Here is a 16,286-nt window from a genome sequence, read left to right as displayed (position 1 = left end):
TGAAAAGTTTTCAACAACTCATTTTGCCGCAAGCCTGTTTAAAATAGTTGCATCTTTTTCTTATTTTCATCTCATCTCATAAGAAGAAGAAGTTTCCACAATTAAATGTTCTCTTTTCTTTCGCCATCTTGCGTGATACTTATACCTTGGGGCCAACTCATTCATTAAAATCCCAAACTGGAATCTGTTCCTGTGCAATATTATATCTAACTTCCTTCCCTGTCAGATCCACACTAAGAACACATAAAATGTTGTAATGGCCTCTGGTCTTCATAATTAACTGGCAAGTAAAGGATAGAAGTACTTACTGTGCTGTACTCCTCATTAGTTGTCAGTGACAATGCTTATCGCATGTTAACAGCAAGTATAACCAGACTAAGATTAAATGCACACGGCAGTTTATCTGAAACGAAAGCCTCGTACACACGGTTCGATTGTTGGACAACCAAGCGTCTGCTTTTTGTCAAAAGGGCATGTGCCAGGATCTCGTCTTGCATACTAATGTTACACAATTGTCGTGCCACAAACAGGAATGTAGTGACGTACTACGAGGAATTTCAGCTCTTGAGCGCCACCCTTTGAGCCCCTTCTGCTAATTTCATGTTTGGTGAGCATGTGTGTTTGTACTTTTGATTTTTGTGTGACGGATTTGTGTACTGACCATACGAAAATCAGACGTGAAGCCGTTGTCTGATGAAAATTTACTAGCCTGTTATCCAACATTTGTTGGCCGAAAATTGGACAATTGTCAAAAGGAGCATACTAATACTAAGGTTAAAAATTTAGGACAACAGTCTGTCAAACGACAATCCCCTTCTGATTTTCGTACTGTGTGTACGAGGCTTAAGAGCAGCCGCCGACATGAATCAGTAGATTCTTGCTGGTGGTTGTGAATGCTGACTGCACCCGCTGTGCGCAAACAGCTGAAGGCAGCTGCAGCTGTCAGCAGCGGCTGCCAGATTTGTATTCTGTACAAATCAATGGCTGGTGCTGTTGCTGCTCACAAGTCACTGCTCGTGTGAATGGTTACATGTGAAAAGAGCCTTCATCTAGTTCTGAAAGAAGCCAGCATGTATCCAGGGTTGGTGTTTTTGCTGGGTTTTGGCCAAACATGAACTCACCTTATCTAATAGGTGCAGAAGGTTGCTGAGTCCAGAGGCAGTGCTTAGCCGCTTCTGAACACAGCTAAACTGCCATGTAAATGTAGCCTTACTTTCTACATATCTGCCAGTATGGAGTGTTTCGAATAATGGTGCTGATCTATAAAATTGGCCATATACATGTAGACTATTCATGAAAAATGGAGAAAATCAGTTTCCTCCATTGGAGTGGAGATGAACAAATCTTCCGGCCCCACCAGCTGCCAAAATACCCAAAGACTACCTGTATCTGAGTAGATGTAGGCACTGTTTGGACAACAAATTTCTGCCCGGATGTCGGGCAGGAGGAGGTCAACAGGGCCACCCACTGATCAGATTTCAGCCGACTTATCAGGAACCACCAAAAATTTGCTCCGTGTGTTGCCAGCTTTACAAAAAAGGAAATCTAAGGGAGTTGCTTCATAACAGAAATAACTCCTGGAATTTGGTTGTTGTAATGACTTTCTTTTCCTCTGTCTTCACAATCTTCTCCCATAGAAATCTAGGCCTCATGCACACATGACTTTTTTAACTCTCCTAGAAGCCAGCAGCGTTTTTGCAGAAAAAATGCCAGACGCTTGTAAAAGTGTTTAAAGCTTTTATAAGCTTTTAGGAGCTTTTACAGGCATCAAGCTCTTGTGTGTTAATTCATTTCATTGGCCAGAATAAATAATAATACAGTGGAACCTCGGATTGCGAGTAACGCGGTTAACAAGTGTTTTGCAATACGAGCACTGTGTTTTTTAAAATCCTAACTCGGTTTGCGAGTGTTGTCTCGCAAAAACGAGCAGGATTCATGATCGGAAAGACTCGAAAATACGCTGTTCCCGAGCCTTTCTGAGGTTTGCCCAAGTCAGCCGAGCTGTCCTCAGGCCTTTCCGTGTGTTCCGAGGCTCTTCAGTGCCCCCCACCCATGCGGTATTGCATGCCATTGAAGTAAATGCGGAACAAATTATTTTTGTTTTCACTGACAGTCCTCCAGTCCAGCAGAGAAAATTGGGGACCTTCTGAAGGTAGGGCAAAGAATGCTTTATTATGCCTGACTGTATGTAGTTCTTATAAAGCCTGTCGCATGTACATCATGATAGATGGTGTATGGGGACAGAGAATGAGACATAGGAACAGAGCAAGGAAAAAAGAGAGATGGGAATAGTCAGAGATGGGGACACCTACTTCTTGGGGACACTGATGGGTACACCTGCTCCATGGGGGCACTCTGACGGAGACACCTGCTCTATGGGGACACTCTGATGGGGACTCTCTGACGGGGACACCTGCTCTATGGGGACACTCTGATGGGGGGCACTCTGTTGGGGACACCTGCTCTATGGGGACACTCTGATGGGGACTCTCTGACTGGGACACCTGCTCTATGGGGACACTCTGACGGGGACACCTGCTCTATGGGGACTCTCTGATGGGGACACCTGCTCCATTGGGGCACGTGCTCTATGGTGACTCTCTGATGGGGACACCTGCTCCATGGGAACACCTGCTCAATGGGGGCACACTGACGGGGACACCAGCTCTATGGGGGCACTCTGAGAGGTACACCTGCTGTATGGGGACTCTCTGATGGGCACATTTGCTCTATGGGCACTCTCTGATGGGGACACCTGCTCTATGGGTACACTACACTCTGATAGGGACACCTGCTCTATTGAGGAACTCTGAGAGGTACACCTGCTCAATGGGGGTACACTAACGGACGGGGACACCTGCTCTTTGGGGGCACTCTGACAGGGACACCTGCTCTATGGGGACTCTCTGATGGGGACACCTGCTCCATGGGGACACCTGCTCTATAGGTACACTCTGATAGGGACACCTGCTCTATGGGTACACTCTGATGGGGACACCTGCTCTATTGAGGAACTCTGACAGGTACACCTGCTCAATGGGGGCACACTAACGGACGGGGACACCTGCTCTATGGGGACATTCAGAGAGGTACACCTGCTCTTTGGGGGCACTCTGACAGGGACACCTGCTCTATGGGGACTATCTGATGGGGACACCTGCTCTATGAGGGATCTCTGACAGGGACACCTGCTCCATGGGGACACCTGCTCTATGGGTACAATCTAACAGGGAAACCTGCTCAATGGGCCGCACTCTGCTCTATGGGGGCACTCTGACGGGAACCCCTGCTCTGTGGGGAATCTCTGATGGGGACACCTGCTCCATGGGGACACCTGCTCTATGGTGATACTCTGACAGGGTACACTTAATGTAAGGACCACTCTAATGGGGACAGCTGGTCTATGGGGGCACTGTGATAGGGACTCCTGCTGTAAGAGGTACTGTGATATGGAGAGGGCACTCTGATAGAGTCATGTGATGTGAAAGGGTACTCTGATGGAGGTACATGATCTATGGGGCACTCTGATGGGAACACATGGTGTTAGAGGGCACTCTGCTGGGGTGACCTGATGTAAAAGGACACTCTGATGGGGATAAACACTGTTGAAGTGCTCCGGAAATTGTAGGTTTCTCATTTTTCTGAGTCAAAGTACAATTTTGAGATTTGGACCTTGATAGAAGAAGATTTTAATGACCTGACCTCCTTGTATTTGAATTCAATACTCCTGCACTATAAATAAATGGAGCGCAAATAAAGTCTATGCCATATGGGGATGGGAGGTTGCATTGTAGAGTGGAGGGGGTGACGGCAGGATGGTTGGGGGGGGGGCACCAAAATGCACCTTCGTCTGAGTAGACAAATATCCTTGCACTGGCCCTGGTCCCAATACTTTTAGTAATAGAGGGCCAGATTCACAAAAGAGATACGATGGCAAATCTCCTGATACGCCGTCGTATCTCTGTTTTAGGGCCGTTCTAACTATGCGACTGATTCATAGAATCAGTTACGCATAGCTAGCCCTAAGATCCGACAGGTGTAATTAAATTACACTGTCGGATCCTAGGATGCAATACTTCGGCCGCCGCTGGGGGGAGTTTGCGTCGTAAACCAGCGTCGGGTATGCAAATTAGCAGTTACGGCGATCCACGAAGGTTTTTCCCGTCGTTACGTCGGTGCAAGTCTTAGTTTCCCGTCGCAAAGTTAGGGGTACTTTAACATGGTGTAAAATTACTCCACCATGTTAAAGTATGCCCGTCTTTCCCGCGTCGCTTTTGAATTTTTTTGTTTTCCCGGCATAAGTACGTTACGCACGTCATGATTCTCAACACGTCGGCGCGTCGTAATTTCGCGCAAAGCACGTTTGGAAATTTGCAAACGGAGCATGCGCAGTACGTCCGGCGCGGGAGCGCGCCTAATTTAAATGGTACCCGCCCCATTTGAATTGGGCCGCCTTGCGCCGGACGTGTTTACGATACACTGCCACAAGTTTACAGGTAAGTGCTTTGTGGATCGGGCACTTAGACTGAAAACTTGCGGCGGTGTAACGTAAACTGGTTACGTTACGCTGCGCCGCAGGTACGAGAATCTGGCTCAGAGTGTATATATGATTTTCTGTACTTGCAGTACTTAGCATGAAAAAATAAAAGTATTGCAGCCTCTCCAAATATATGAGCTTATCCCTCTGAAGCTTCTCCTTTAACATTCCAGGCAGGGCCATGCTGTGTTCATGAGCTGTGTAAATCTCTTAGAAATATGACTCTTTTGACAGGTAGAACAACCCACATAATTTTTTTTATCTGTGTGTAAATATACAAAAACTTGCCTAGTGCCTAGTCCATTACCCTCAACAAGAGTCCTTCAACATCACACATACTGACATCAGAATGGGCTACATTTAACATTCTAGCAGATGTTAAAACTGCACTTTGCAAGAAAGAGAGAAGCATATATTATATATCCGAGCAGCTGCCACCCATAATAAATGATAGCATTAAGTAAAGCCCACGTCTAAAAAAGTATTCCTTGCATGCAGACTTTTTCTCAGTTCAGTGAGCCCCACTTCACTATAAAATGATTCTATGTATGTAGGTTTGTTATTATCCTGGAGTTCCACTTTAAGCCATACTAAATAAGTGTCCTTTTTGTTCTAAATGTAGATGCAAGCCACATAAAACAAAAAGGAAAAAAAAAATGCTTTATTTCTTAACAATCATTTATTCATACCAGGTTCAAGCAAGCAGACTAAACCAAAACTCTCTGGCTGTTTCAAATTAGCGTTGTTGAGCTGCATGGAACAGTTACATGGACATAATTCAATACATTTATCATACTTTTTGGATAAAACTTTGTCGCGTTGGCTCGGTCAGAACTGGGGAGCTTGTATCTTGCTGTCACTGATGATGATCTTAGATCTTTCTTTTGTTATACTTTTTTTAACAAGGCTAAATAAAGAGATATTCACAAATAAAATAAATAACAAAAGACCAGGTTAGGGCTGCCATTGTTAATGTTTGTTCTAATCTGCTGATGACCCCCTCTTTTGGAATTTCCTAAATCGCAGTTGAAATCAATTTGAAAGTAGTCTTTTCATAAAAACTAAAATGACTTTAGAGTGGAACAATGCTCAGCTCAGCTACAGCGATAGGGCGTCCTCAAGCTCCCCACCTGGCCGCTGACATCTTCGGGTTTGCATCTGGCTTCTGAGCAGTGGCGGCCGCTCCATTAGGGGCACAAGGGCGATGCCCCCTAATCCTTACACCCGGCCGCTAATCTACATGCAGTGTGCCAGATTCATGGATTTCATGATTAGATCCACGTCCTGTCAGGGAGAGGAGACCGATGCTGTGTCCCTTGTACATAGGGACACAGATCGGTCACCTCCCCCAGTCAGTCCCAAGCCCCTACAGTTAGAATAACTCACGAGAAAAATATATATCGGCCAAAACTGAGGAAAAAATTCGTTTTTATATATATACATTTTTTATATATTTTTGGGGATATTTATTATAGCAAAAAGTTAAAAATATTGTTTTTTTTCAAAATTGTCGCTCTTCTTTTGTTTATAGCGGAAAAAATAAAAACCACAGAGGTGATCAAATACCACCAAAAGAAAGCTCTAATTGTGGGGAAAAAAATTATTAAAATTTAATTTGGGTAAAGTGTTGTATGACCGCGTAATTGTCATTCAAATTGTGACAGCGCTGAAAGCTTAAAAATGGCTTGGGCAGGAAGGGGGTTAAAGTGCCCAGTATTGAGGTGGTTAAAAAGGGTAGGCTCGGGGGACAGAGCACTGCACCTCGAGCCCACCCAGTTCTTGCTGGAAACAAACTATTTAAGCAGCAGACAACATGGATTCATGAAAGACAGAAGTTGTCAGACAAACCTGATTTCCTTTTATGAAGAGGTAAGTAAAACCCTGGACAGAGGCGTGGCTGTGGACGTGATATATTTGGATTTTGCAAAAGCGTTCGATACAGTTCCGCACACACGGCTCATGTGTAAGGTAAGGTCTACAGGATTGGATATATCAGTTTGTAAATGGATAGAAAACTGGCTGAAAGACAGAATTCAGAGAGTCGTGGTTAATGATTCTTACTCTGAATGGTCCAAGGTTATCAGTGGTGTACCCCAAGGTTCAGTGCTGGGACCCTTACTTATCAATATATTTATAAATGATATTGGGTCTGAGATCAAAAGTAACATTTCTGTCTTTGCAGATGACACCAAGCTATGCAGTGGAATAACGTCCTTACAGGATGTCTCCAATTTACAAGCCGACCTCAATGCTATGTCTAATTGGGCGACTAAGTGGCAGATGAGGTTTAATGTAGATAAATGTAAAGTTATGCACTTGGGGGCTAAGAATATGCATGCATCATACATACTAGGGGGAGTACAACTGGGGGGATCTGTAGTGGAGAAGGATCTGGGGGTTTTAGTTGATCATAAGCTCAATAATGGCATGCAATGCCAAGCTGCGGTTTCCAAAGCGAGCAAAGTCCTTTCTTGTATTAAGAGAGGTATGGACTCCAGAGACAGAGATATAATTTTGCCCCTGTACAAATCATTAGTAAGACCTCATCTGGAATATGCAGTTCAGTTTTGGGCACCAGTTCTCAAAAAGGACATCGGAGAACTGGAGAAAGTGCAGAGAAGGGCAACCAAACTGATAAGAGGCATGGAGGAGCTCAGCTATGAGGAAAGATTAGAGGAACTGAATTTATTCACTCTTGAGAAGAGGAGAATAAGGGGGGATATGATCAACATGTACAAATATATAAGAGGTCCATACAGTGAACTTGGTGTTGAGTTATTCACTTTACGGTCAACACTGAGGACAAGGGGGCACTCTTTACGTCTAGAGGAAAAGAGATTTCACCTCCAAATACGGAAAGGTTTTTTCACAGTAAGAGCTGTGAAAATGTGGAACAGACTCCCTCCAGAGGTGGTTCTGGCCAGCTCAGTAGATTGCTTTAAGAAAGGCTTGGATTCTTTCCTAAATGTACAGAATATAACTTGAGTATTAAGATTTGTAGGTAAAGTTGATCCAGGGTAAATCCGATTGCCTCTCGGGGGATCAGGAAGGAATTTTTTCCCCTGCTGTAGCAAATTGGATCATGCTCTGCTGGGGTTTTTTGCCTTCCTCTGGATCAACTGTGGGAATGGAGTTGGGTGTATAGGATTTTACTGTGTTTTTTATTTTTGTTTTTTTATTTTTTGTGGTTGAACTGGATGGACTTGTGTCTTTTTTCAACCTGACTAACTATGTGTGACAATAGCAAATTAATATTCACTATTGTCTTCCTGCTTCTTCTCCCGGCCAATCAGGAAGCAGATTTTAAGACCCGATTGGCCGAGAAGCGTCTGTATTAGCCGGTAGCAGAAGCAGGGGGGAGTCCGCCGAGAAGGAGATGCAGGGGGAAGCCGCCGAAGCTGCCCACGACCTGGAATGGGGTAAGTGTGGGGCAGGTGGGCGGACAGACGGATGGGCAAGTGACGGGTAGTTTGTTCGCGGAACGACCGAGCATCTGGGGGGTTTGTTTTCCGATCAACCAAGCGACGGGGGGGTTGATCAGTCAGATTTAACGTTACTGAATTTGTACAGTGAGCTGCGCGTGAGCTGGTTACTGTTTAAGGGCAGACAGGCAGGTATGTAGCTTTAATACAGAAAATACAAAGCATGTCTCTTCTGTATTGAAAACCCTGCCTGTCCTCCAATTTCATTTCCATAGGCTAAAGTTCCACTTTTTTTATTTAAAGCGGGAGTTCACCCAATTCTTTTTTTTTTTCTCTTCTCCCCTTAGATTCCTGCTCGTTTTGTCTAGGGGAATCGGCTGTTTGTTTTAAAATATGATCCGTACTTACCCGTTTTCGAGATGCATCGTCTCTGTCGCTTCCGGGTATGGGTCTTCGGGAGCGGGCGTTCCTTCTTGATTGACAGTCTTCCGAGAGGCTTCCGACGGTCGCATCCATCGCGTCACTCGCAGCCGAAAGAAGCCGAACGTCGGTGCGGCTCTCTACTGCGCCTGCGCACCGACGTTCGGCTTCTTTCGGAAAATCGTGACGCGATGGATGCGACCGTCGGAAGCCTCTCGGAAGACTGTCAATCAAGAAGGAACGCCCAGTCCCGCAGCCCATACCCGGAAGCGGCGGAGAAGATGCATCTCGTAAACGGGTAAGTACGGATCATATTTTAAAACAAATTGCCGATTCCCCTAGACAAAACGAGCAGGAATCTAAGGGGAAAAGGTGTTGGCTATGGGTGAACCTCCGCTTTAAAGTGGAACAAAAATGATCTATTTAACTGTTTCCCAAAATAGTTACATTCAAAGCATGCCTGTTGTAAAGTCAGACGTTTTTTTTATCTAAAGGCATTCTCTGCCTTAAGATAAAAAGCCTTCTGTGTGCAGCAGCTCCCCTCAGCCCCTCTAATACTTACCTGAGCCCATCCCTTTTCCGCAATGTTGTAGGATGGTCTAGGCTGCCCGGAAGACCCCTTCTCATTGGCTGAAACAGCAGTGCGGCGCCATTGGCTCCCGCTGCTGTCAATCAAAGCCAGTCAGCCAATGAGGACAGAAAGGGGACAGGGCTGTCTGAACAGATAAACGGAGCTGCAGCTCAGGTCCAATGCCCCCATAGCAAGCTGCTTCTAATTAGGAGGGAGGGGCCAGGAGAGCCAAAGAGGGACCCGAGAACAGGAGGATCGGGTCTGCCCTGTGCAAATCCACTGCACAGAGCAGTTAAGTATGACATGTTTATTATTTTTAACAAAAAAACAAGACTTTACAAACACTTTAAGTTGATAGAGCTTTAAAGAGGAACTTCACTGGGGAATAGGAAGATTAAAAGTCAGCAGATACAAATAATATAACTACCGTATTTATCGGCGTATAACAGGCACAGGCGTATAACACGCACATTAACTTTAAGAGGGAAGTTTCAGGAAAAAAACTTTCCACAGCCCCCTGCGTATAACACTCAGGCACAGTTTACCCTCAATTTTCAGGGTAAAAAAGTGAGTGTTGTATGCCAATAAATACAGTATACTGTAGAGAATATCTTCTTCACCTAGGCTAAGTGAAAGTAGGAGTGAGTACAAGGAAAAAAGATACCTACTGCCCCTCCAAAAAACAAACTACTATCAAATCTGAGCAGCCTGGGGGAGGAGGTGTAGAAACGTAAGACTGAAGGACTACTTTAGGATTAAAGGGGGTAATCCTCAAAAGAGATACGACGGCGTATCTACTGATACGCCGTCGTATCCCTGTTTCTATCTTTGGAACTGATCCACAGAATCAGTTTCCAAGAGATAGACAGAAGATCCGACATGTGTAATTGAATTACACTGTCGGATCTTAAGGATGCAATTCTAGGCCGGCCGCTAGAATATGCAAATGAACACTTACGGCGATCCACGAATGCTCCGACGGGCCCGTCGCTCTAATGCTACGTCGTTTACGTCGAGTTACGCCGCGTAAAAATAGGGCTGAGTCCTATTTGACTAAGCCCTATTAAGTATGGCCGTCGTTCCCGCGTCGAAAATTCAAACTCTACGTCATTTGCGTAAGACGTCCGTGAATGGCGCTGGACGCCATTTACGTTACCGTCTAAGCAAATGACGTTGGAGCGACGTCAGTTAGCGCAATGCACATCGGGTAAGTTACCCGATGGAGCATGCGTAGTACGTCCGGCGCGGGAGCGCTCCTAATTTAAATGGGACTCGCCCCATTAGATTCGGCACGCCTTGCGCTGGACGGATTTGAGTTACACCGCCGCAAATTTCCAGGTAAGTGTGTTGTGGATCGATACCTAACTTAGGAAATTTGCGGCAGTGTAACTTAATTCACTTAAGTTACGTTGCGCTGCGGGGCTGTGGATTTGGCACAAAGTCTTTTATCTGCTGTTTATTTTTTATATTAAAGCGGGGGTTCACCCGTACATGACACTTTTTCCCCTTAGATGGATGCTCGTTTTGTCTAGGGGAATCGGTTAGTTGTTTTAAAATATGAGCTGTACTTACCGTTTACGAGATGCATCTTCTCCGCCGCTTCCGGGTATGGGCTGCGGGACTGGGCGTTCCTATTTTGATTGACAGTCTTCTGAGAGGCTTCCGACGGTCGCATCCATCGCGTCACGATTTTCCGAAAGAAGCCGAACGTCGGTGCGCAGGCGCAGTATAGAGCCGCACCGACGTTCGGCTTCTTTCGGCTACTAGTGACGCGATGGATGCGACCGTCGGAAGCCTCTCGGAAGACTGTCAATCAAGAAGGAACGCCCGCTCCCGAAGACCCATACCCGGAAGCGACGGAGAAGATGCATCTCGAAAACGGTAAGTACGGCTTATATTTTAAAACAACTAGCCGATTCCCCTAGACAAAACGAGCATCCATCTAAGGGGAAAAGAGAAAAAAAAAACATCATTGGGTGAACTCCCGCTTTAAATCTGCAGCAAAGTGGTGTAGTGGTTAGCACTTTCACCTAGCAACAAAAGAGTTGCTGGTTCAAATCCCAACCACGGCACCATCTGCCTGGAGTTTGCATGTTCTCCCCGTGCCTCTGTGGGTTTCCTCTGGCTACTTAATTTTCTTCTTACATTCTAAGGACATGCTGATAGGTTAATCGGATCCTCTCTAAATTGGCCCTAGTATATGTGTGTTAGGGACCTTAAGGGTTGTAAGCTCCTTGAGGGTAGGAACTGATGTGAATGTACAATGTATATTTTTAAGCACTGTGTAAATTGACGGTGCTATATAAGTACCTGAAATAATAATACAGGGTGCATCCATGACACTGGATTCACGGAACATTATGGGTTTTCTAGGGACAGAGCACAAGTGACACTGTTGCTTTTTGGCTTTCCCAGTCTGATTGAAACTTCAGAAGCTCTCTGAACAAGCTGGCAAGGATGCAAAGAGAGGGGAATGAGCCAATGCTCCGAGTCATTCACTTGTGTGTACAAAATTTAGGCTTGACCTATCGTAAGCAACAGGTGTTTTATAAGCAATGTAGATAAAAATTAAAGTGATGTTAACCACTAGTTGACCAGCCGCTGCAGTTTTACGACGGCAGGTCGGCTCCGCTGCGCAAAACAACATAATATTACGTCATTTTGCATTTTTAGCCATTAGGGGCGCGTGGGCACGCACGATCGCTCGTTACAGAGCGAGAACCGGGAGCTGTGTGTGTAAACACACAGCTCCCGTCCTGTCAGGGGGAGAAATGACTGATCGTCTGTTCATACAATGTATGAACAGCAATCTGTCATTTCCCCTAGTCAGTCCCAAAATGCCAATGGTCCCAAAAATGTGTCAAAAGTGTCCGAAGTGTCCGCCATAAGGTCGCTGTACCGATAAAAATCGCTGATCGCCGCCATTACTAGTAAGAACAAAATATTATTAAAAATGCCATAAAACTATCCCCTATTTTGTGGACGCTATAACTTTTGCGCAAACCAATCAATAAACGTTTATTGCGATTTTTTTTAAGAAAAATACGTAGAAGAATACGTATCGGCCTAAACTGAGGAAAAATATTGTTTTTTTATTTATTTTGGGGGATGTTTATTACAGCAAAAAGTAAAAAATATTAATTTTTTTTCAAAATTGTCGCTCTATTTTTGTTTATAGCGCAAAAAATAAAAAACGCAGAGGTGATCAAATACCACCAAAAGAAAGCTCTATTTGTGGAAAAAAACTACGCCAATTTTGTTTTGGAGCCACGTCGCACGACTTTGCAATTGTCAGTTAAAGCGACGCAGTGCCGAAACGCAAAAAGTGGCCCAGTCATTGACCAGTAAAATGGTCCGGGGCTGAAGTGGTTAAAGTCTTTTTTTTTTTAAATAACAAACATTTTATACTTACCTTCTCTGTGCAGTGGTTTTGCACAGAACAGCCAAGATCTTTTTCTTTAGGGTCCCCCGATGGTGCTCAGGGGCCCCTCCATCCTGCCAAGTGCACCCAAGCAGGCACGCTCCTGAGCTGCAGCTCTGCGTGTCCATTGACAAACAGAACCGTGGCTCAGCCCCGCCCCTCTTTCTTCTGATTGGCTCACTTGCTGTGATTGACAGCAGCAGGAGCCCATGACTTCAGCCAATGTAGAATGAGAGTTTCTGGAGAGCTGTTGGTCTCTTGCACATCGCTGGATCGAGGTCGGGCTAGGGTAAGTATTAGGGGGTTGCTGCACACAGAATTTTTTTTACCTTCATGCATAGAATATATGAAGGTAAAAAACCTTGATCCTTTAGAACCCCTTTAACCTGGAAAACCTATTAAAATAATCTAAAGCTCCAGCTGCTGGTTGCATATTCATATGCAATAATAAATTACCTTTTACCTTGAATTGTTCCCAAATTGAGTGCATGCAGACAGAGGCCAGGGATCAACAGTCCCAGGAATTACACGTTCCAGAAGATCCCCAAAGAGGTGCACAGGTTAGTTATATTAACCATTGGCCCTTCCTTAGCACATTCCATCAAAAACCATGGAGTGAAATTCCCTTTACTTCACTTTTGATTAATAAATACTGTAGTTTGAACATCTTGTCCCTTCAGTGTTCCAAAACAGTACCATATTGTGAGTGCTAGTGTATATACAGTAGTTGTTAGAGTAGGAAAATTTGGCCTGGCCGAGAACCAGGCCTGGGTTGAACCGGGGTCAGGGCTAAGTGACTCAGGGAGGCTGGATGACTCAGCAAGCAGCACCTCTGGTGACCCCCCCTGCTCTCTGGAACCTTGGAAAAGGTTCCAGAAGTAGAGGGTGGAGTCTAGGAGGAGCTTCTTTGAGTATTGATGAGGGCCCCAGACAATCCCCAACAAAATGGGCTGGCAGGGGATAGTCTGGGGGTGACCCCGGGCCTGGGGCTCAGGTGCTGGAGGGACCCTCTACAACACATGGAGAAACTTCTTCCTGGGGCACATGAGCAAGGAGAGGACAGCAAGAGCAGGTCAGCACATCCACGAGTTATCCAGAGGAGTCAACTGGGTGGGCTGGTGTCAGTCTGGGAGGACTGAGAAGTAGCCAGGAGGGCTAGTGAACGAGACTGCTGCAGCCAGGCAGGCTGGCAGTGCCTGAAGAGGTGGTGCTGTGATCAAAAGTCACTGGGATGTAAGCTGGAAACTGACTTTTGCTACACATTTAGAGGGGCCTCGGGTTCCTGCCTATAGCAGGGTTTTGCTCAAAGATCTGACTGAGTGCGGTGTCAGAAACATTTTTGTATCAGCGTGCCAGTGGAGATCTGCAAGCAAGTGTGCTGGAGGAAGCTGAGGAGTGTATATAGACTGTACATAAGAAAACGTTGTCCCTGATAAAATAAAAAGATATATAAAGCGCTAACTGCGTGTCTTTACCTATGTGTCCTCTGGATAAAAATCACTAGTAAACATATTATGTCCACTAGTTTTTTGAAATGCAAGCCCCAAAAGTCTCAGTGGAGAAGTTAATCTTTCCAAGTACTTGGGTGGGTCAAATGATTTGTCAGATTACAATGACTAGTCTTGTCCATGAGGCACACAGATACATTGATGATGCAGGGAGAATTTTACTTGATCAAAACTGATCAAGTATGTTTGGCATGGCCTACATTGCCAAGCCAAACATTGTGAAAAACTTGGAGTGTACTGTAAGCAATACCCTGTACTGGCTAACTTAGGTTATTAAAGTTGTATTATGCCCGAGGGGGGCCCTAATGGGTTCCCAAAGCTTGTAACCTTAATACCTTACAAAGACACTGTCACCTTGCCAATACTCCACTCCCATTTCCACCTCTGTCACAGTTGGTGACAATACCCTGTGCTTTCGGGTAAGTGGAGCATGTAACAGTGCTCGGTCTAGCAGCCAATTGCTATTCCTAAATATGGTCGTGTGGCAAAGGGGGTGACATCACTGCTCCCTTTAGCACAAAGCAAAGAGTGGCAGGGTAGCATGGTCAAAGCTATCATCAGTGAGTCAAGGACTCGCCTTCTCAACCTCTTATGACCCAAAAAGGGAAGGTGACGGTGTCTGTTTATGTTAACGAATAAAGGTTATCCTTTAAACCGCATTCCAGATTAATTGATGGCTAACAAGACTCTAATATTGCTATGATATAACATGCCAAACATTGTTACTAAAGACAAAAATCAAACATTTTATTTTATTTTTATAGATTAGTACCCAGTATAGAATTTTCACTGTAAACAGCCTTCAAGTAATGAATACAATGTTTTCATTTGTAAGGCATTTGTGAATTTATTTTTTTAATGTGTGTGTGTGTGTGTGTGTGTGTTCTTTTTTTTTTGTTACTATGTCATGAAATTAAAACATTATATAATTTATTCAAAGGCAATCTGAAAACAAATTGTTATTTTTTCACATATATTTATGCTTGATATTTTTTATTTGTGATTATAATACAAAAAGTAAAAAATGTATTGTATCTGTTGGTTTGCTTGTATGACACATACAAGCAAGACAACAGATGTACTCTCTGTGGACAAAAGAAACTGAATAAGCTCCTTAATTGGCTTAATTTCCTAAAGCATTAAATGGCTTAGACTTCCAGGAACAATGCTTTACTGTTTCCAGGCAAGCAGAATATTTGAGTATTATTCTTTTTTCAAACATACAACATGGAAATATATGTGTGTATAAAGTCAAGTTGTCTAAATAACATATTTATCCTTATTTTCAATGTACTATCATTTATGCTGCCATATTGCATTGGTAGTATTCATTTTATTCCTTTTATCAGTTCTGTGCTTTGTGTTTTCACTTAAAGCCTAATGTAAGCTGTGTGATATTTACCAGCTTCTCTGGTCTCCCTTCAGCTGCAGGTACCCGAGAACTTGGGAGTCAAGACACCACGTGGATGTTGTTAAAATGTACATTCAGCCAAAACGTATCCTTAGATTGGTAAAGTTTGGGGAGGGATAGAACCCCTGTTTTAGTTTAACTATCCCCTGACTTACTGTTACCAGAGCCATCATGAGAAACCATGGGACCCTGTAGAGCCTACATGACATGGTTCCATCCTCCTATCAGTGTCCATGTGCACTATCCCACTGTCTGTAACCCCTGCACCCCCATTATCCCTCACTCTGCACCACCTGCATCCCAATACTCTTCTGTACCTGCATTATACCTCACTTTCATCCCAAAATCCTCCACTCCCACCACTACTCTACATTCTGCAACTCTTGCACCCCCAGTACCCCACATTGTGCATCTTCTATTTCCCCACACTCTGCACTCCTCTTTATCCCCATTACACTTCACATTACACCCCCTGCATCCCACTAATACACCTTATGCTGCATCCCCCATTCCCCTGGTCTCTGCACTCCCTAGCCTCATTCAGCACTCCCTGCATCCCTCGTTATCCCCCATATCCTCCATAATACCTCCCCCCACGCCCCCCCGGACACATTGGGCCCATTATCAGGATTTAGAGTGAAGCTCCATTTAGAGGGGGTGTGCCCACTGGTCCTCAATGCCCCTTTTGTAGCATTGTCATTTTGCCCTCTGCATGGCTTTTACCGAGCTTAGCTAGAGAAGGAGAGAGTAAACTGAGCATGCATACAGTTTCAACGGCCTAGAATGATTGCTAGGAGGAGCACAATTGTAGTATCCAGCCCATCCTGCAAACAACAGAATGGAGGAGGATCAAGGGGCCAGCGTTTTTTTTGCAGATGTACCCCTCCTACATCTGCACATATAATGAGAGGAGGCACAGTATTTGAAGTGCTGGTATGTACTATTCAGAAAATATGAAACTTTGCAAAGTGAATTGTCAACCCATCCTCTAAGCTA

The sequence above is a fragment of the Rana temporaria genome, chromosome 5 (assembly GCF_905171775.1).
Source record: "Rana temporaria chromosome 5, aRanTem1.1, whole genome shotgun sequence".
Lineage (NCBI taxonomy): Eukaryota > Metazoa > Chordata > Amphibia > Anura > Ranidae > Rana > Rana temporaria.
The sequence above is the reverse complement of the archived record's forward strand: the minus strand, read 5'-3'. Positions refer to the sequence as shown.